The following is a 22,938-nucleotide window of genomic DNA, read 5'->3' as shown; positions in this document are numbered from 1 at the left end:
GGTCATAGGTTAGTTTGAACAGGTGGGCTGCGACTATATCAAACTGCTCAGGTGGGAGGGAATCTGAAGATTCCCGCCGCATGGGTAATGAATCGCAAATATAGTAAATGTCCAGAAAATACTAATGGCCATAACTATACGCAGGAGCGATTAATCTTTACCTAACCAGCACCGGATTGTTTCTAATAAAATGTTCTTTAGTTAGGTACCAGACACAGCTGCTCAAACCCTGTCTGACCCTTCGTACCATACAAAGAGGAATTCCTCTGTCCAGCGACCATTTACATTAAACAAACTTACAGTCATTATTAAGGGGAACATTATCTATAAAACATACTATTTGGTTTTATTATTTAACGATTGAGTCGCCCGCTAGACGCACACAAACTCTACCGTAAATGCACATACCACGCGCTCGAGCGCATGGCCGAGGCGCCATCACGCGGCTGCGAGTATCCGCACGCACGGGAGAGAATGTGCACGTGCAGCAGGCACGCGCATGGGGTGGATATATGGCAACGTGTAGCATGATATTTTTCCGACTTTGACAGTCCACCCTTTGGCAGTCATCAATAACTGCCACTTCCTAAAACAGTTCAAAAAAGAAAAAATATATGTCATAATGTAAATACCATTTTATGATTGGGTAAAGGGAGGAGAGGAGCAGGTGGGAAAAAGGTATGACCTAGTGAGATAGTAGAAGCATGTGTGTATGAATCCATGTTTGAGGGGTCATGTATCATCGTGCCGTACGTGTTTTAAATCAAGCTTCGAGGTATTGCGAAGTATACATTTGAATTCCTTCTTATCCCGTATTACGGGTCTGTGGATGGGCTGTCAAACTTTACCGAGCTCTTTTTGGCTTTTAGTTGTAACAAAATGGGGGAGCACATTTTAGTTGATGATACATGAATGGGGGGGTATGTGAGTGCTGATATCTGTGCCTATATTCCCTATTGACTATGTGTGTCATTACCTGAAGGTTGTAGAAATGAAGATAAGAAGCAATTATGGTAAATGCAGTCATAAACTATGTGAGTTTAATATACATTTGCCGATTGAGGTCTTGTCTTGTGTCTTGTCTCGATGTACATGTTGACTGTAGTCTCCTGATGCTTTTGCTATAAATGACGGCAAAAGTTTTTCCATTGTCCAGAAAGTTAGTCACTAAAATATTTGGGCTATCGTAAAATTTAAAGTCACTAGGGAAAATGGGACTTGTAGCATAGTTCATCAATGGTCTGTATAAAAGAGGTTGTCAAATTCTTCTTCCAAGCGGATGTCTTTGTACCTTGGAGGAAAACAAAGGAGAAACGGGTGAAAGAAACGGACCGTGGAATCACATTTTCATCACAACATTGTCTCTATCGTTGGGTCATACATCAAATTAGTTGTTGTGAGTACAGTGTCTTTGCTCCTTAGACTCATCACCCTGGTATTACTTTTACGCTTCGCTAAAACCCGAACGCATCTAAATATCAGGCCAACCAATATGACGACTCCCAGAATACACAAAAGAAATTTCCCTACATCCATAATAATACCTTGGGCCCATTCTCCTAAGCCCGAGAACCAATTTCGTGGGTTCAACCATGACACCCAACTGGTCAGCTCATTACCCACAGCAGCGAGTGTGAGATTGTGTTTCCTTCGAAACTCCCACTTTAATTGTAAAATTTCATCCATCTTTTGGTCTATGACCTCGGCTGGGTCCTCCGTGCTGTTTGTAATGTACGTTCAGCACTTTATTCCATATTGAGTTGCTAGGGTAACACAATACCCGCCTGTCACAGCTGTGAGGTAATTGAGAATCATCCTATGCTGAACCAGTTCTGTTTTGTAGGCTTGTAACTCTTTCCCAGTGTACCTGAATGTGTCGTCAAACATTTCGGTGATATTGTCTAATAAATTTGCAAGCGCAGATATATATATTTGTAATTTATCACTCCTCTGGCGGTACGGGTGATATCTAACGCGAGTAGGAATTGAATCCCGGTGGATTCATGGATCAGCTCAGAGGCTGAATGCTCTGTCCTCTCTATCAGGTGCCGTTTAACGACGTGCTCGTAATGAGTGTGAGTATATGGAGCTTGGGCACTGCGGTGAATATCTTTCATTTTGTTATGGGTTACAGTCATTACTTCAGGCAGTACTTTTCCAATATAGCACAATCCCTCTGAGTTTGGGGCAAGCCATTTATACGCCTTCCTCCCGCATATGAAATATGCATCATCGGGGAGAACATATGGGACGGAGTATGACATTATCATGTTACAAATTTTCCATGTGAAATCTCCTAACCCTAATTCTCCCATCTGTTTAGTACACGTATCAGTTTGCACGATCTGTGCACAGTATCCTGGTGATACTTCTCCAACTTGCCTGGTCCTACTTCCTAAGGTGTACCTATACCGGAAAAATTTCCTATGGTCGGCTATCTGGCATATAAGTTCTGTGTCTATGGGCATTCTATCGGGTCTGTATGAAAAGGTCATGGTTTGATTACTCCATGACACTTCCCAATTTCCCGGCTTTCGGGGATTGGAAATGTTAAAGCATACTAAGGACCTATCCACATGATATTGGTGGAGCTTCAAACTAGGAGGACTAGAGATATTAAACCTCTTGTCCACCGGCCTCCCACCACTTAGCTCAAGTACCTCTCCTACAGTTAAAGGGAATGGTACTAGTCCTGATTTGCTATGGCCTTGAAGTACTTGAGAGCATACCCAACAGTCTGTCTGGTTTAACACTTTACCCACTAAGGAGTGATAGTCACTCAATGGATGCCGCTCCATGTGGACATTAAAACTGGACTGACATTTCTTTATGCACCCATCCTCAACTATATTGTCACAATGCCTACAGATGCAGTTCTCTTTAGCTAACAATCCTTCACAAATAACATGGCTGCTAGATCGTTTTCTGGTACTCGCCTTTGCTTGGTGATTGTGTTGCTATTGGAAATTTACGCCTCCGTCTCAGTCATCAGAAACCCATTCCGGATCCTTTCTCGACCTCACTGGTACTCTCACCGAAACAGACTGCTCGGTCAACATCATGGTCAACAGGAAAACACGGACTGCAGTCTCTTGGGGCGAGTCCATCTTACAGGAGGAGAAAGAGAAATTTGTAATGGGGGCACAAAAAAATACTTTGAGGGGAAAAGAAAAAATGTTATGATGCTTTTGTCCTCTAGTCTTGTTGTTCTTCTTGCTCTGCTGTCATCTCAAAGGTGCTGTCTCTCAGTCTTCCAAACGAACATTCTTGTGATACAATATTCCTTCCAAATCTGCGATCTTTCTGTAAGGAGCAAAAATCTTGCATTACCATTTGTCCAACTGATGTGTGACATACCATCTTTAAAGCATGAGAACATGAGAAAGAAGAGGGAAAAAAAAAAAAAACGAGAGAGAGAACAATTCATCACATTTTGCATTAAACAACAAACAAAAAACATTGTCAGATCTTCCGTTCACCATCAGGCTGTCACACCAACACATCCACTGGTGTCCTTGCGAAGTCCCCTCCCCACCAGTATTTCCACACCCCACCCTTTTGTGCCTGGCCAGGACACACCGATGTCGGTAGGTCACACTGGGGTTAGGTAGACTTCTGCAAGGACCAAATAGCTATGTGATGTTTGAGTTCTGCCAATGAACGTCAGAGATGGGGAAAAAAGAAACATTTACAAATAAATTACAACGTTTACCCGGCCGTTCCTGTGTTTACAAGGAACTGACCTCCCAATATCATTAACTGTAACCTCAGGCTTACTTATCAGTCCTAATGATCACCTTTCCCGACTGCATATTACAGGTGCGGCCCAAACTCCTTCCTATGTGATCCCTGATTACAATTTTGTGTGTCATGACTCTGCTCATGTCTTTGTCTAGGGGGTTTATATACCTTCTGTGGTTCTTTAAACCTACAATCTCGTGCATAATGACCTTCCTTCTGGCAATTATAACACCTTATCACCTTTGACTTACCCACAGGGATCTGAGGCCTCTTACCTCTCTGTGCTTCCCTGTGCTTGCTGATGTTTTGCTCATGCCCAACAGCGGACTTTCTTAATGCAGCCACCGACATATTTCTCCAGTTTGGGTTGGTGGTCTGTACCCTTGTTCTCAACACTTCCTTTAAACCATTCATTAATACCTTAACCACTATCTCTCTATGCGGTGCATTTGTTTTGATGTCCGTGATCCCAGTGTCTCTAGCCATTACTTGCAGTGCTCGATTGAAGTAATCAGAAGTACTTTCCCCTTCTCCTTGTCTTATGGAGAGGATTTTGTCCCACTTGACAATGGCTTGGAAATATACTCCTAACTGAAGGTTGATCTGCTTAATACATTCCTGATTGTGTTCCTCCGTACGAGGTACCTCTGTGTCTAATTTACAATCAGTAATAAATTTCGCAGGGTCAACACTGGAGGGCAAACATGCCCTCAGCACTGTCCGCCAATCTTTGTTGGTGGGTTCTGTGGAGTTTCCTAGTTCTTTAATGAACCTTTGACATGCAACTATATCTTTCCTAGGATCAGGAAATTCAGACACAATTGACCTCAATTCCATCCGGGACCAGGGACGGCGCATTGCACTGTCCCTGACGGGAATGGTTCCCTGAGCGTCAGTCTTCCCATTGGGGACTGTGATCACCCTGACAGGATTAAACTCAATTACATCATCTTGTGTTGGTTCTACAATATGAGGTACATTTGTTTGTGCGTGATATATAACACCGTACGTACCTGTGGACACGACCTCACCTGACCCTCCGTTAGGGGGTTTGATTATTGCCTTTACCGAATTGGTCGCGTCCACCTGGATGTCTTGTGTGATCGCTGCTGGAAAAGGTGCCGACATCGTGCTGGGCTCACTTTCTTGCTGGTGATCCTGAGGGAAGTTTAACATGGGGTGCGACTTGCACAGGTTAACAGTTGTATATTTAACAGTTTTACTTTTATCATTGTTACATTTGTTACACTTATCCTTATCATCTATAATACAGTTGCTAAGTGCATTTTTATCATACACCAGTGTGCCATTCTCTGTAACCACCTTCTCTCCCGTTGCCATATTTTTCTTACCACAGTGAGAGTCAGCTGTGTAAGCTAATCCTCCTTGTATTTCACCTTCCCGTTGCCATAACTGTAAATAATCATAATATTTGATCCCTCTCTTTGCAGATTTAATGAGACATATCCTTCTCCTTAGATTCTGTAACACCTCGGGACTAAAACTGCCTACCCATGGGAACTTTTCCCCATCGTGCACAGTCATTCTTTCCCATTCATCGCACAAAACTTCTGTGTGTGAACCGTATTTCTCACACATTACATACCTTGCCGACCCGATTGGTCGGTTTACTAAGTCAACCCGAACCGAGGTTGATCGCCCCCTACCTGAACAACTAGCCCCCATCTTTGCAGGTGTTGCTTTCACTACCTCTGACCTTCAAATCAGGGTCTTCAGCGAACCCTTACAAAAACCAAGATGTCCGGGGTAGGCCGGCGGCGGAAGTTTACAGAGTACCTCCACTCACTCCTCGCCGACGTTGGCCAGTACTGCAATCACTGACTCAGAGCTGCTGTACCCAACCTAGGGCCCCTATGAACCTTTATTTACTGGGGTGTGTTGGACCTACCAGTCCCCAGCAAGTATCGGTTGTTAGAGAATTCCCGAGTGACCAGCGAACCTCCCTTAAAATAAAAAAAATTACACAAATCACGTTAGAATGTACAAATAGCGTTTATGACCCCTCTAGCGTACGCAAATGGTACTGGGTCAAGTTACTAACTAATGCACACAATTACGTGCGGTACAATCATTCTGCACATAAGCAACTAATCTTATGTGCGGAGCGACCAGTGGAATCGAAAATTGTGGCTGCGAATTCCTTCAGCCAGAGCTTAATGGCCTATATGGGTACCGCACCAACCCTTCCTGGTGTTGTGCTCCTTTACTCTTTATCTATAGCGGACTTCCTAGTCTGCTGTACCTAGACCTCCTGGTCTGTTTCTGGACCTCCTGGTCCGTGACCTCCTGGTCTGTGTCTACAGTGGACCTCCTAATCTGCTATACTCTAATGCTCTTATTTTAATATGTTTAACAAGGGATGCCTCCCAAGCCACCACGAGCCGTCACTTTCACGGGTGTTCCTCACGAGAACTCGATGATTTCCTGTGGTTCAACCCCAAAAATTAGAAACTTATATATATGTATACACACTCTTTCACCTCATATACTCTTTTACTTTAGTTTCTGTGCAGAAATCCCTTTCATTCAGTATCGCAGGCTAATCCCGATGAGTTGCAACTAGAGAAGGATCTATTAGCTTAAAATTTTGGACACTGAGATTGGTTTGCGCTATTATCGCGTTGCCTCCTTATCGCCTAACTAAAACAATACTATCGTGTGATTTGTATTATGTGGGCGTACCCAGACGCTCCGTTGCGTAATATACGCTCCGTGCATCAGCCCTTGCGTCGCGTACGCTAGTCCCGCCCTTTGTTAGAGACACGTGTACGCAAGCCAGGTATATCCACAGAAATACAATTAACACGTTTATATCAATGTAGATGATCTTTAACTGTAATCATCTACCGAACACCACACCGAACTTCCTTGTATCTTAGGCAAGCCGTGCGCGTGTTTTACAAATTACTCCTTAACGTATTAATATTACTTTTAACTACCAATAGCAACACATCTTTCTCAACACGTTATCAATTGTGAAATGGCAAACAGGAAAGTGATATGTGAAAATACACAAATGAAAAGAAATACAGGTGTGTGCGTGTGTGCGTGTGTGCGTACGCAAAACAGAAATAAACAGTTTTAAAAGACAATAGCGTATTGTTCTTACCTCCGGTTCCGGATTCCACCAGCACTCCTTCAACGTAGCGAAACAGACGCTTATCTAGCCAGCACTACTGTATCCCAATACGAAGGGATACTGCCTTCCCGCCCTTGCTGACAGATAAAGTCTGTGTTCGCTAGTGCGGATATGTGGAGGACGGACGAGACGCCAATTGATAAAGCTAACTATTTATCTTATAACATTCACAATAAATGGGTAAGAGTCTCAGTACGCAATTGGCGTATGGGGTACTGTAAGGGTACGCACTTAGCGTAGCATACGCTCGGCCGTGATCGAGACGCACATGCGACACGCTCGCTCACAGCTTAATGCGTGGTGTCGAGTACGCTATAAGTGGCCAACTACCGTAATGCTACGCTACCAGCGTAGCGGACGCTCGAGTCCATGAGGAGAACACGAGCGGCGCAGACGCTCACGGGATGACAATCAGTAAACCTTGAATGTAACACACAGAAAGGATACTCTTATACTGTAAACCTTGTACTGAAATACTGTAGCGATGTAACGCTGCTTAACCTTGTTAATGCTAAAGCTGCTTGAGCGTTTGAGACGCTCCTATTACCCTCTGCAATATAATAAACACACGATACCTTGCTAAGGTTCCAACACCTTTACTAACAAGCTTTTAGTTATATCGAAAAGGGGAAACAGTTTACAAGTCATACACTACAAGCTAACATATCATACTAACAGAATATCTAGACAGAAATATACAATAGCGTCACAATCCTATACTATAACAGAGAGAGAGAGAGAGAGTATGGCCAATACAAACAGAGAACAAGTTGGTTACAGAGAATTACTTACACACACTGGGAACGATCGCTGCGCATCTTCTGGTACCAGCTCCAAGTTAGTCAAGATGAAAACCGTTTGTGGAGAGTGAGAGAGCTGCCCAGGCTGGCTGATCTTATATACACTGAGTACAGTACACTACAAAGGGACCTATAATCTCATTGTTCATTGGACACAGGAATGTCTCCTCGCATCATAACAAAAGGTCATAGGTTAGTTTGAACAGGTGGGCTGCGACTATATCAAACTGCTCAGGTGGGAGGGAATCTGAAGATTCCCGCCGCATGGGTAATGAATCGCAAATATAGTAAATGTCCAGAAAATACTAATGGCCATAACTATACGCAGGAGCGATTAATCTTTACCTAACCAGCACCGGATTGTTTCTAATAAAATGTTCTTTAGTTAGGTACCAGACACAGCTGCTCAAACCCTGTCTGACCCTTCGTACCATACAAAGAGGAATTCCTCTGTCCAGCGACCATTTACATTAAACAAACTTACAGTCATTATTAAGGGGAACATTATCTATAAAACATACTATTTGGTTTTATTATTTAACGATTGAGTCGCCCGCTAGACGCACACAAACTCTACCGTAAATGCACATACCACGCGCTCGAGCGCATGGCCGAGGCGCCATCACCCGGCTGCGAGTATCCGCACGCACGGGAGAGAATGTGCACGTGCAGCAGGCACGCGCATGGGGTGGATATATGGCAACATGTAGCATGATATTTTTCCGACTTTGACAACATGCATTACATCTGGGCAAATTCCAGCACGTCCCATGTTTTGCACATACAATGAATTTGGTGGTGCAGAATTGTTTTTAAAATTACAGGGGCGTGCAGGAGATGCTGTCGGTAGTCCAAAAAATTGCGGGCCACATTCAGCATTCAGCCACCACGTGCCGAAGACTGGAGCGCCCTCAAACACTCCTGAACCTGCCCTGCCATCCCCTGAAGCAAGAGGTGCTAACGAGGTGGAATTCAACACTCTATATGCTTCAGAGGATGGAGGAGCAGCAAACGGCCATTCAAGCCTATACATTCACCTATGATATAGGAAAAGGAGGGGGAATTCACCTGACTCAAGTGCAGTGGAGAATGATTTCTGTCTTGTGCAAGGTTCTCCAACCCTTCGAACTTACCACACGTGAAGTCAGTACAGACACTGCCAGCTTGAGTCAGGTCATTCCCTTCATCAGGCTTTTGCAGAAGCAGCTGGAGAAATTGAAGGAAGAGCTAAGATGGAGCGATTCCGCAAAGTATATGGGACTTGTGGATGGAGCCCTTTATTTGCTTTACCAAGATTCAAGGGTGGTCAATCTGTTGAAATCAGAGCACTACATTTTGGCCACTGTGCTCGATCCTAGGTTTAAAGCCTACATTGTATCTCTCTTTCTAGCAGACACAAGTCTGCAAAGATTCAAAGACCTGCTGGTGAGAAAAATGTCAACTCAAGCGGAACGTGACCCGTCAACAGCTCCTCCTTCCCTTTCTCCCGCAAATAGGGCTGCGAGGAAAAGGATAAGATTTCCTAGCCCACCCCCTGGTGGTGATGCAGGGCAGTCAGGAGCGAGTGCTGACATCTGGTCCAGACTGAAGGACCTGCCAACGATTACTGACATGTCTACTGTCACTGCATATGATTCTGTCACCATTGAAAGAATGGTGGAGGATTGTATGAGTGACAGCATCCAAGTAGGCACGTCAGACAGTCCGTACGTACACTGGGGGTCATTCCGAGTTGTTTGCTCGTTGCCGATCTTCGCAACGGAGCGATTAAGGCAAAAATGCGCATGGTACACAGTGCTCATGCGCTAAGTATTTTAGCACAAAACTTAGTAGATTTACTCACGGCCGAATGAAGAATTTTCATCGTTGAAGTGATCGGAGTGTGATTGACAGGAAGTGGGTGTTTCTGGGCGGAAACTGACCATTTTCTGGGAGTGTGGGGGAAAACGCAGGCGTGCCAGGATAAAACATGGGAGTGTCTAGAGAAACGGGGGAGTGGCTGGCCGAACGCAGGGCGTGTTTGTGACGTCAAACCAGGAACGAAACAGGCTGAGCTGATCGCAGTGTAGGAGTAAGTCTCGAGCTACTCAGAAACTTCTAAGAATTTTCTATTCGCAATTCTGCTAATCTTTCGTTTGCTATTCTGCTCAGCTAAGATACACTCCCAGAGGGCCGCGGCCTAGCGTGTGCAATGCTGCTAAAATCTGCTAGCGAGCGAACAACTCGGAATGACCCCCACTGGCAGGAAAAAGAGGCAATTTGGATGCCCTTGCAGAAACTGGCTTTATTTTACCTAAGTTGCCCCCCCCCCTCCCCCCTCCAGTGTGTACTCCGAAAGATTGTTTAGTGCAGCCGGTAACCTTGTCAGCGATCCTGCATGTGTGGAGAAGATGATGTTCATCAAAATGAATTATAAATTCCTCCGGGAAGACCTTTACCAGCAATTGCCTACAGAAAGTACACAGGGACCTGTGATGGTGGATTCCAGTGTGGACGAATGAATACTCTGTCAGGAGGAGGATGTACACGGTGAAAGGGGTGAGGAATCAGAGGATGAGGATGAGGTCGACATCTTGCCTCTGTAGAGCCAGTTTGTGCAAGGAGAGATTGATTGCTTCTTTTTTGGTGGGGGCCCAAACCAACCAGTCATTTCAGTCACAGTCATGTGGCAGACCCTGTCGCTGAAATGATTGGTTTGTTAAAGTGTGCATGTCCTGTTTATACAACATAATGGTGGGTGGGAGGGCCCAAGGACAATTCCACCTTGCACATCTTTTTCTTCTTTGCATCATGTGCTGTTTCGGGACTAGTTTTTTTAAAGTGCCATCCTGTCTGTCACTGCCGTACAACTCCAGGGGTACTGCCGTATAAGTCCAGTCCAGTGGTGCTGTCTTGTGCTGCCATAAGTTTAGTTGTGGTGTCCTGTGCTGTATATTATTTACTCCAAATAAAAGGCTTATATACATTACTTATATTATTATCCAAATAATTTTTACAGGGTTTTCCCTGTGTGGTGTAGGGGTACGCTCGCCTGTGCTGCATATTATTATAATAGCTCCAAATAAAAGGGTTATTATTATTCAAATTAATTTTACAGGCTTTGCTGTGTGTGTGTGTGTGTGTGTGTGTGTGTGTGTGTGTGTGTGTGTGTGTGTGTGTGTGATTTAGGGGTACGCTCTCCTGTGACACCAATATTGTGCGTGTATTACATCTGGGCAAATTCCAGCATGTCCCATGTTGTTTGTGCCGCACACTTGTGTTGCTTAGCTTAGTCACACTGCTACCTCATTGCACCTCTTTTACTTCTTTGCATGATGTGCTGTTTGAGGCCTATTTTTTAAATCTGCCATCCTGTCTGCCACTGCAGAGCCACTTCTAGATGGGCCAGGTGTTTGTGCCGCACACTTGTGTTGCTGAGCTTATTCATATGTTATATGAGAGCGTACCTGGAGTCTCACGTCTGTCCAGTTGCGGCCCGTCTGGTCGTCCAGTTCTTACTTGTTGCGAATCCTGCCGAAATCTGCGTAGAACACCTGTATAGGACCTGGGCAGAAGGACAGAGATACCCCAGTATGGACAACACCCCTACGTGCACAAGGATCACTACAGTGGGAGACGGCAACAAAGATTTATTGCAAAAGAAGGCAGTCACTGTTGAAGTAACTTGTGTGGCTGGTTTGTAAACTTAGTACATTTCAGAAAAGCACATCACAACCTTAACATAAATGCTTTTGGTTATACATCAATACTGAAACAGGTATTTAGAAAAATAAAACTAGTTCAGGAACCTTTAAGCAGTATATCAATAGGCCACTAGTTGGCGTTATGGGCTCAAACAAAAGAGAACCTCTGGCCCTGCACATAAACCAAAGAAGTTCAAGTGTGAGTCCACACAGTACAGTCACGGAAGAGTATCTCTGTTTTCCAACTGTGATAGGGCAAACGGGGATAAAAACAAATTGCACGGGTTTGGAGCCTATGGTAGCTTAAAGCAATGTCTCTGCCGGGGGCTCCAGTGGTAATGCAAGTTATTGGGGGAGCACAACAAAGGGACGTGAGTTGGAGGCGCAAATGTGTATGTCAGTGCTGGGAGTTCAAGGCACTGTGGTCATTGGGTCCTGGGTACTACAGAGGGCATACTAGTAGAGGTGCAAGTACCTGCTTATTGTGGACGCTTCCTCTTCCCTCCGTCTGTCTGTCCAGCACTCGCAGCGTGGCCCCTTTTCAGTAGCGCACCGTGCGCCACTCCTCCAGCAGCGCCGTGTGTCCTGCCTCTTCAGCGGCAGTGTTGGCTCCGGCAACAGGGGCAGTGCCTCCCGGGTGGCCAGCGGCAGCACATCTCCTTTTGCCCGGCGGCAGGGTGTGATGTCACTCTCCGGACTCTAGCGCTATAGTCACGGTCAGCGGTGCTGGGCTCCGTCTCCAGCAATGCAGCTCTGATGATCAGCCGCACAGCCCCGCTGCTCTTCTCCTCTCCGTCCCCGCTGCACTCTCGTAACCGGCGGCACTGGCGGTAGTGCTCACGCCACTCTCCAGCTCCCACACGCAGCTCTCCTTCACATGCAGGCTGGCGGCTCTCTCTTCCCAGTGTTTACACTGCCCTTCTGGCACCAACCCTGCCTTGTCCTTCTCCCGCTCGGCAGGCAGCCAATCACCCCAGTCTCCAGCTTCTTAACCACCGGGTCCTAGTGTCCTCCAGGTAACATTCCGGCCCGCTGTGGTTGCCTGGGAACCGGACAGTCTATTAACCCCTGTGGGGACAGCGGCTGCAGTTGCGGTTAGCAGGGATCAGGGGGGGGGGGGGGGGGGCAGATGCTGGGCATCACATATTCTCCCTCTGGAAGATTGCGTGTCCTCACGCATTAGGCAACATGGCAAAAGTCAATGCTGCAGTCTTTCAAAATGCGAACAGTAGTAAACAGGTGAACATAGGCCCTCATTCCAAGTTGATCGGTCGGTATTTTTCATCGCATCGCAATGAAAATCCGCTTAGTACGCATGCGCAATATTCGCACTGCGACTGCGCCAAGTAATTTAACAATGTAGATAGTATTTTTACTCACGGCTTTTTCATCGCTCCGGCGATCGTAATGTGATTGACAGTAAATGGGTGTTACTGGGCGGAAACACAGCGTTTTATGGGCGTGTGGTTGAAAACGCTACCGTTTCCGGAAAAAACGCAGGAGTGGCTGGAGAAACGGAGGAGTGTCTGGGCGAACGCTGGGTGTGTTTGTGACGTCAAACCAGGAACGACAAGCACTGAACTGATCGCACAGGCAGAGTAAGTCTGAAGCTACTCTGAAACTGCTAAGTAGTTTGTAATCGCAATATTGCGAATACATCGGTCGCAATTTTAAGAAGCTAAGATACACTCCCAGTAGGCGTAGGCTTAGCGTGTGTAACTCTGCTAAATGCGCCTTGCGACCGATCAACTCGGAATGAGGGCCATAATCAAGTTGGGTACCAACATACATATACATCCTTGAACAACGTATTTACAAATCAAGTATTTAGCTTATTCCCTGTACCTGGAGGGCGGGACTCCCTTTGTGCTACGCCCCGACCTTCTAACTTCTACACTGTTTTCACTGCTCTGTTTTCACTATGTGTGGTGACTGGATTGGGCTGACTCTGATCCTCTAAGGGCCCATTAACCATGGGATCTAGGGTGTCATGGGGCACTGAGCTTGATGCGGGTGGGCCGCACATAAAGAGTAAGAGCTTCATGGGGTCGGTTAAGGGTATGCCCCCCGGGGATCCCCGCCCTTCTGCCGCAAGTGAGTTTGCTGTTTCTGGTGATACTTCGGAGGTGTAAGGTTTGAGTAGCTCTCTGGACACAACACTGACGGGCCCATCTTGACCTCAGCGGATCTCATAGGTGAACCGTTCTCCCTCCGGGACACTGACGATGACATAGGGTGCGTTTACCCACATGGTGTCCAACTTACTAGTGCGGTGATTTCATTTCCTCCAAACAAGGTCACCCACGTACAGAGGCGTAGGATGGATGGTTGCATTGTAATTCTTCTTTTGGCGGTGTCGGACGGTTCCCATTCGCATCTCCACCAGCTCTCTGGCCGCTTCAATTCTCCGCTGATACTCACGGACCCAGTCGGTTTGTGGAGTGGCAGGAGACGTTAGCATGGGGGCAAGCTCTAGGTCTTGAGGCAGTTTACCTTGTCGACCAAACATAAGGTAGTATGGTGTGAAACCGGTGGAGGAATGTTCCGCATTATTGTAGAGGTAGACGAGTTCGGGCAACAAGGTCGGGCAACGGTCACGGTCTCCAGCTGGTAGGCTTCTGAGCATCCCAATGAGGGTCTGGTTACCTCTCTCGCACAATCCATTCCCCTGTGGGTGGTACGCTGTCGTTCTCGCTTTCTGGCAGCCATAGTAGGAGCATAGTTCATAGAATAGCTGCGACTCAAAGGCAGGCCCTTGGTCAGTTAGTATGCACTCGGGGTACCCGTAGGGCCTGGCGAAGTGTTTCAGGAATAGTTTGGCCGTAGTCTTAGCAGTCAAGTCTTTCGCAGGGACCACCCCTAAGAGCTTGCTATAGTGGTCGGTCATGGTTAAGGCATAGTTGTGTCCGCTGGTGCTGGGCTCTAGTTTCACTTGGTCGAGATCGACAATTTGCAGCGGACGGTGACTCTTGATGGGGTGAAAATGGTCCTTCTGTTGTGCATCCGGGTGCCTCTTCAGGTTGCAGGGGACACAGTCCCGGCACCATTGTTCTACGTCATCATGCAGACCTATCCAGAAATACAGTGTACACAAGATGGCTTCCGTTTTTTGTGTACCAAAATGCCCTGATTTGTCGTGGTAGGCGGTAAGTAGGAAGTTTGCTTGTTTCCTGGGAATAACCACTTGGTCCACTGTCTGGTGAGTACCGGGGTCAATACTGGTACGTACTAGGATGCCTTGTTTCAGGTAAAGTTGTCTCTGATGTCGCAGTAACTTTACCAGCTACGGATCCGCTTCAGCACGTTGTGCCCGGGTCAGCTGGTGGTTCTGTCAAAGGAGGGCTGTGAGTTCCTTCAGCACTGGATTCTGTCACTGGATCGCTTCCCAGTCTACAGCAGGGGCTTCGGACAAATCCGATTGCTGTCGGTCCATGACGGCTAATGGATCTGAGGTGACCATCCATCTTTTCCTCAAGGCTTTGAAGACTGGGGCTTTCTTTCTCAACGTCTCTTCTTTCCTCCGCCACATCGGTGGTGGGCAACCGGAACAGTGCGTCGGCGTTGCCGTTGGACTTCCCACTCCTGTAGGACACAGTGTATTGGAAATTGTCAAGCCGTGATACCCATCGCTGTTCAAGGGTGCCGAGTCGGGCAGTGGACAGGTGCGTCAATGGGTTGTTGTCCGTCATGATGATAAATGGTGTAGCAGCAAGATAGTGTTTAAATTTTTTGTGACGGCCCAGACTAGGGCGAGCAGTTCCAATTTAAAAGCTCTGTAATTCTCGCAATTCCGTTCTGTTTTGCGTAATCCTCTGCTGGCATATGCGATTACTCTCTCGCGCCCATTCTGCACCTGGGACAATACGGCTCCCAATCCACAATGGCTGGCATCTGTGCAGACTTGGAAGGGCTGCTCGTAATCAGGATAAGCCAATAGCGGGGCTTCCGTCAAGGGGATATATTTACAAAGATTCGTGTTTTGGCCGTTTTGAAGGGTGTTTGAACTCGAATGGTATCGGGTGCATTTTACTGCAACTTTTTGAATCCTAATACGGTCATTCACTAAGCTGCCGACTTTTCACAATTCGTATTTTCCGATGTCGATGTGATTCGTAATATCAGGCAGTGTTTTACGGGAGTGATGAGTAAAACACTGCCTGACAAAACACAAGGAATCCTGGCTGGATCTGTGAGATCCGTGCAGGGCTTCATTGTGTACCTTAAAAAGGTTTTTAAAGTGTTTAAAAATCTGAAAAAAATTGTGTGGGGTCCCCCCTCCTAAGCATAACCAGCCTCGGGCTCTTTGAGCCGGTCCTGGTTGAAAAAATATGGGGGAAAAATTGACAGGGGTTCCCCCATATTTGATCAACCAGCACCGGGCTCTGCGCCTGGTCCTGGTGCAAAAAATACGGGGGACAAAAAGCGTAGGGGTCCCCCGGATTTTTTGAACCAGCACCGGGCTCCACTAGTCAGAGAGATAATGCCACAGCCGGGGGACACTTTTATATAGGTCCCTGCGGCCCTGGCATTAAATCACTATCTAGTCACCCCTGGCCAGGGTACCCTGGAGGAGTGGGAACCCCTTAAATCAAGGGGTCCCCCCCTCCAGCCACCCAAGGGCCAGGGGTGAAGCCCGAGGCTGTCCCCCCCCCCCATCCATGGGCTGCGGATGGGGGGCTGATAGCCAAGTGTAAAATAAAAGAATATTGTTTTTTTGCACAAGAACTACAAGTCCCTGCAAGCCTCCCCCGCAAGCTGGTACTTGGAGAACCACAAGTACCAGCATGCGGGGGTTAAACGGGCCCGCTGGTACCTATAGTTCTTCTGCAAAAAAAATACCCAAATAAAAACAGGACACACACACATACCTTGAAAGTACAACTTTATTACATACATTCCGACACACACATACTTACCTATGTTCAGATGCCGACTCGGCCCACGTCTCGACGTTGATTCCAGGGTACCTGAAAATAAAATTATACTCACCTAAATCCAGTGTGTCGTGTCCTTTTTTAATAATCCATGTACTTGGCAAAAAAACAAACCGCATACCCGATCGACGCACTGAAAGGGGTCCCATGTTTACACATGGGACCCCTTTCCCCGACTGCCAGGACCCCCCCTGACTCCTGTCAAAGAGGGTCCCTTCAGCCAATCAGGGAGCGCCACGTCGTGCCACTCTCCTGATTGGCTGTGTGCTCCTGTAGTGTCTGTGAGGCAGCACACGGCAGAGATACAATGTAGCGCCTATGCGCTCCATTGTAGCCAATGGTGGGAACTTTGCGGTCAGCAGTGAGGTTACTTTCGGTCAACCGCTGACCACAAAGTTCCCACCATTGGCTACAATGGAGCGCATAGGCGCTACATTGTATCTCTGCCGTGTGCTGCCTCACAGACACTACAGGAGCACACAGCCAATCAGGAGAGTGGCACGACGTGGCGCTCCCTGATTGGCTGAAGGGACCCTCTTTGACAGGAGTCAGGGGGGGTCCTGGCAGTCGGGGAAAGGGGTCCCATGTGTAAACATGGGACCCCTTTCAGTGCGTGGATCGGGTTTCCGTTTTTTTGTTTTGCCAAGTACGTGGATTATACATTGGACACAATCTACACTGGATTATGTGAGTATAATTTTTTTCACAGGTACCCCAAGGATTCTACAGGGACAAGAGGACAGAGCCTCGTGTGAACATAGGTAAGTATGTATGTTTGGAGGTGTGCATGTATGTAATAAAAATATACTTTCACGGTGTGTGTGTCCTGTTTTTTTGGGGGTATTTTTTTAGTAGTAGTACTACAGGTACCAGCGGGCCCGGTTTTCCACCGCATTCTGGTACTTGTGGTTCTCCAAGTACCAGCTTGCGGGGGAGGCTTGCTGGGACTTGTAGTACTGCTACTAAAAACAATATTCACATTTTTTCAAAAGGCTATCAGCCCCCCATCCGCCGCCCTTGGATGGGGGGGGGACAGCCTCGGGCTTCACCCCTGGCCCTTGGGTGGCTGGAGGGGGGACCCCTTGATTTAATGGGTTCCCACTCCTCCAGGGTACCCCAGCCAGGGGTGACTAGTTGGGTATGTAATGCCAGGACCACAGGGACCACTATAAAAGTGTCCCCCGGCTGTGGCATTATGTACCTGGCTAGTGGAGCCGGTGCTGGTTTCAAAAATATGGGGGACCCCTACGCTTTTTGTCCCCCGTATTTTTGGAACCAGGACCAGGCGCAGAGCCCGGTGCTGGTTGATTAAATATGGGGGAACCCCTGTCATTTTTTCCCCCATATTTTTCAACCAGGACCGGCTCAAAGAGCCCGAGGCTGGTTATGCTTAGGAGGGGGGACCCCACGCAATTTTTTTTTCAGTTTTAACACTAAACAGACCCTTTCCCATAGATAACCATGCACAGATCTCACTGATCCGTGCATAGTTATCCAAACTCGACTGGAAAAAGCAGGTCTATTTTTTTGCTGCTTTTTTTAACGAATAGAAAAAAAATAGACCCGCACTTGAGCACTCAGAGACTAACACCCAAATACGAATGAATAGTGAATGCCCGTATTGTATGAAATAATAGCCGCGTTTGACCCATGGTCTATTCATTCGTATTTCAGAACTTTGACAATCAAACCATTACGAATAGACCAGACACTGCCGAGTTTTCTGCTTAGTGAATTCCCGGATTGGGACTTAGAAAAAAAAAACACAAATCGGCCAAACTCGGATTTTTAGTACATACTGGCCAAGGAGGTCTTTAACTGGTGGAAGGCCTGTTGCTGTTCTTCACCCCACTGCACCGGTGACGAGCCCCTCCTTTCGTGGCCAGACTGACCTCTCAGCAATTCATGCAATGGGGCTGCCACTTTGGCAAAGTGCTCCACGAAACGTCTGTAGTAGCCCACGAACCCGAGGTAGCTACGGACATCCCTAGCGGTCTTCGGCACTGGCCAGTCCCGAACAAGTTGGACCTTCTCAGGGTCGGGCATCACGCCTTCCGCGCTGACGACGTAGCCTAAGTACTGGACCTCGGGTTTGAGCAGGTGACATTTCGTTGGCTTAAGTTTCAGACCACATTTTGACAGTTGTCGGAACACTTCTTCTAGATGTTGCAAGTGGTCCTCGTAACTCTTAGAGAAAATTATTACGTCATCGCGGTATAACAGGATCATCTCGAAATTGTGTTGTCCAAGACAGTGTTCCATGACGCGTTGGAATGTGGCGGGCGCATTACAAAGCACAAAAGGCATCTTTTCGAACTCAAACAAACCCATCGGCGTTGTGAAGGCTGTTTTTTCCATGTCCTCGGGGGCCATATGAATCTGCCAGTATCCACTGGTGAGGTCAAGATTCGAAAAGTATGCGGCAGTCTTCAGGGCCATCAAGGACTCTTCGATCCGAGGAAGTGGGTAGGCATCCTTATGGGTAGCCGCATTAAGCATACGGTAATCAATGCAGAAGCGAAGGCTGCCGTCCTTCTTAAAGATCACTAGTGGGGCTGCCCATGGGCTGTAACGTTCCTTGATAACTCCTGCGTCTTTCATCTCCGCTATCATTTTCCTCACAGGCTGGTACAAGGCTGGGGGAAGGGGTCAGTGTCTCTCCTTGATAGGAGGGGTCGTCCCTGTAGGAATATGATGGTACACTTTGTCGGCTCTTCTGAAATCAGAAGGGTATTGGCTAAAAGCTGCTGCATTCCGCCACACCACTCGTAATACTCCCGCTTTCTGTTCGTTGGTGGTATCTGCATCGCCGACTTGAATATCAGCCCACCATGGGGGTTCTTGACCCGTTGTCGACGGCCCCTCAGTCGCCATCTCTTGGGCAGCTGTGGTCACATCCTGGCCCACAATGTCTTGGAAGTCAATTGAGCTTATCTTCGCCACCAGGCAGCGCTTGTGTAGTCTGATAGCATAGGGATGCGGGTTCAATATGCGTACTGGCACTCTTCCGTGTTCCACCTTTGCTAGCGTTCTCGCCACCACGAAGGGTTGTTGGCCCTCCGAGTCACAGGGTTCCACCAAGGCTTCATAATCTCGTCCTCCTGGGCCGATTCTCGCCCTATACCAAATTACATGTTTGGAGTTCGGCCTCAAGAGGATAGACCGGTGGTCGGCGATTCTGGCCTTCCCAACCTCCCCTCGATGGTTGGTGAATTTCTTCTCCCTCTCCAGCAGGTGCACGGTCTGTTGCAAGGCTCTCCGCTCCACCGGGGCTGCTATCTGCATCTCCTGCCGAAGAGCTTCCACTAGCTCATCAGAGCAGTTCTTCAAGACATTCATGCCCAGGATGACGGGAGGTAGGTGAGTGTTAGGAGCAGTGGAGACAAGATATCATTGCCGGGGCAATGTCGCGTTTCCAATTTTTGTGTCCGCTTCCCAGTAACCCTGATATGTTATGGGTTGCCCGTTGCTGGCCAGCAGATGGAGCCAGGTGGTTGGTGGGGACACAATGGCGGCTTCGTCCCAGTGCTGAAGGAACTCGGTGATCCGGATGGTGGAGACTTGCGACCCAGTATCCAGCAGAGCTGGCATTTCGATTCCATTGATCCAGATCTTCAGGTGCGGGCACTCTCCAACGTACCTGGACTATTCTTGGGGCAGTGGACCACTTACTGGTCCTCGCCCGAAGGTCGGTCCGTTGCCTTGGGAGTTCTTCGTTCGTTTAAATCAGCTGCAGGGCAGTTCCTTTCGATATGGCCACTCTGTCGACACCCTCTGCATATCGGACACCCCTGAGAGTCGAACTGGTCGGTGGGTCTTCGGCCAGATTCTCTTACCACGTCCCAGCGAGTACGACTCCGCCCACCTTGTTCTTGATGCCATTCTCTGCGTTTATTCCTATCTTGGTCCCTGTCGAGCTCATCCATCCTTCGGCTCATTCGGGAGAGATTCATTGTCATCTCCGCCAGCTTCTGAATGAGCGTTTCCATAGATTCTGGTCCTGGTGAGGCTTGCACTTCCTGGAGGACCGCTCCTACTTGGGTTAGTCCGTCTGGCTTCCTAAGTGTCGCGGTTCCTCTGTAGCTGTCCTCTTCACTCCACTCTGAAGACGTGTCTTTCTCGACATTATTACTCTGATTTTTTCCCAAGGACCTGCAGCACCGTCTCTTTGAATTCGGAGAAGGAGCTCCCTGGTTGCTGTCGTCTCTCCATGCGCATTTGAGAGCGAATCATCTCTCCTCTTGCCCCTTCCACAAACAGGTCTGTTAACGTTCCGTCTATCCCTTCAACCTCTCGTTCATCCAGGGCCCGTATAGCCTTTGCAGCTTCTTGTAGGGCCAGCGCAAAGTCTCACAGTGATTTGTCAGGTCTTTGTTTCCTTGTATAAAGGCGGCACTTTAATTCCGCTATGGTCTGGCAGTCGAATATGGTCACCAGCTTCTTGAAGATGCATTCAACGGTCTTCTTTGCACTGTTTTCCCATGCCTTCACTTCCCATAGTGCCGAATCCGTCAATTGACCCATCACGATCTCTATTTTCTGTTCTTCGGTTAGTGGGTACAGGCGGAACATGAAATACATCTTGTCTTTAAATTCTTTGAATGTACTCGAACCCGGCACTTGTTTTCCTGCATATGTTGGTAACCATGGTGCTCCAAAATAGTATGGCATAGTGGGGGTAATTCCAAGTTGATCGCAGCAGGATTTTTTTTAGCAGTTGGGCAGGGGAGGCAGATATAACATGTGCAGAAAGAGTTAGATTTGGGTGGGTTATTTTATTTCTGTGCAGGGTAAATACTGGCTGCTTTATTTTTACACTGCAAATTAGATTGCAGATTGAACACACCACACCCAAATCTAACTCTCTCTGCACATGTTAAATCTGCCTCCCCTGCAGTGCACATGGTTTTGCCCAACTGCAAAAAAAAAATCCTGCTGAGATCAACTTGGAATTACCCCCAGTAAACAGTGATGCCGCCATGGTGGTCGTGTTTCTTTGCCCGGGTGACGCTGGTAGCATCCTCCTGCCAGATGCTAATGTGGGAGTAGCGGGAACCCGTGGATCCGTCATCTTGTTCATATCCTGTTCGCGGACGCCAAATGTGATATGAGAGCATACCTGGAGTCTCACGTCTGTCCAGTTGCGAAGCCTGCTGAAATCTGCGTAGAACACCTGTATAGGACCTGGGCAGAAGGACAGAGATACCCCAGTACGGACAACACCCCCACGTGCACAAGGATCACTACAGAGGGAGATGGCAACAAATATTTATTGCAAAAGAAGGCAGTCACTGTTGAAGTAACTTGTGTGGCTGGTTTGTAAACTTAGTACATTTCAGAAAGGCACATCACAACCTTAACATAAATGCTTTTGGTTATACATCATTACTGAAACAGGTATTTAGAAAAATAAAACAAGTTCAGGAACCTTTAAGCAGTATATCAATAGGCAACTAGTTGGCGTTATGGGCTCAAACAAAAGAGAACCTCTGGCCCTGCACATAAACCAAAGAAGTTCAAGTGTGAGTCCACACAGTACAGTCACGGAAGAGTATCTCTGTTTTCCAACTGTGATAGGGCAAACAAGGATAAAAACAAATTGCCCGGGTTTGGAGCCTATGGTAGCTCAAAGCAATGTCTCTGCCGGGGGCTCCAGTGGTAATTCAAGTTATTGGGGGAGCACAACAAAGGGACGTGGGTTGGAGGCGCAAATGTGTATGCAGTGCTGGGAGTTCAAGGCACTGTGGTTATTGGGTCCTGGGTACTACAGAGGGCATACTAGTAGAGGTGCAAGTACCTGCTTATTGTGGATGCTTCCTCTCCCCTCCGTCTGACTGTTCAGCTCTCACAGCGTGGCCCCTTCTTAGTAGCATACCGCACGCCACTCCTCCGGTCTGCAGCAGCGCCGTGTGTCCTGCCTCTTCAGCGGCAGTGTTGGCTCTGGCAGCAGGGGCAGTGCGTCCCGGGTGGCCAGCGGCAGCGCGTCTCCCTTTGCCCGGCAGCCGGGCGTGACATCACTCTCCGAGCGGCTGGCGGCAGCGTACACGCTGGTCTCTCTGGCTCCCGCCCGCGGCTCTCCTCTCCTGCGCCGGACTCTAGCGCTATAGCCGCGGTCAGCGGCACTGGGCTCCATCTCCCTCAGGCGGCTCTGATGATCAGCCGCACAGCCCCACTGCTCTTCTCCGTCTCCGCTGCACTCCGGCGGCACTGGCGGTAGTGCTCACGCCGCACTCCAGCTCCCGCCCGCTGCTCTCATTCACGCGATGGCTGGCAGCTCTCTCTCTTCCCAGTGTTTCCGCTGCCCTTCTGGCGCCAACCCCGCCTTGTCCTACTCCCGGGCAGCCAATCACCCCAGTCTCCAGCTTCTTAACCACTGGGTCCTAGTATCCTCCAGGTAAATGTCCGGTCCGCTGTGGCACATACAGCTACCTCCGTGCAACTTTTAGGCCTAAATACAATATTGTGAGGTCAGAGTCGTCAGAACTGGGCGAACAGCTCGCCGCCCCCCCCCCCCCAAACATAGAGAGGCACCGATCAAGGTACAGGAGGAGCGATGTACGGTCAGGTGAAAGACCGTACATTACATCCTCCGCTCCATGCAGTGAACGTCCCAGGCCCGG

Source organism: Pseudophryne corroboree, chromosome 5 (genome assembly GCF_028390025.1).
Source record: "Pseudophryne corroboree isolate aPseCor3 chromosome 5, aPseCor3.hap2, whole genome shotgun sequence".
In the NCBI taxonomy this organism is placed as follows: Eukaryota; Metazoa; Chordata; class Amphibia; order Anura; family Myobatrachidae; genus Pseudophryne; species Pseudophryne corroboree.
This window is presented reverse-complemented; position numbering follows the sequence as displayed.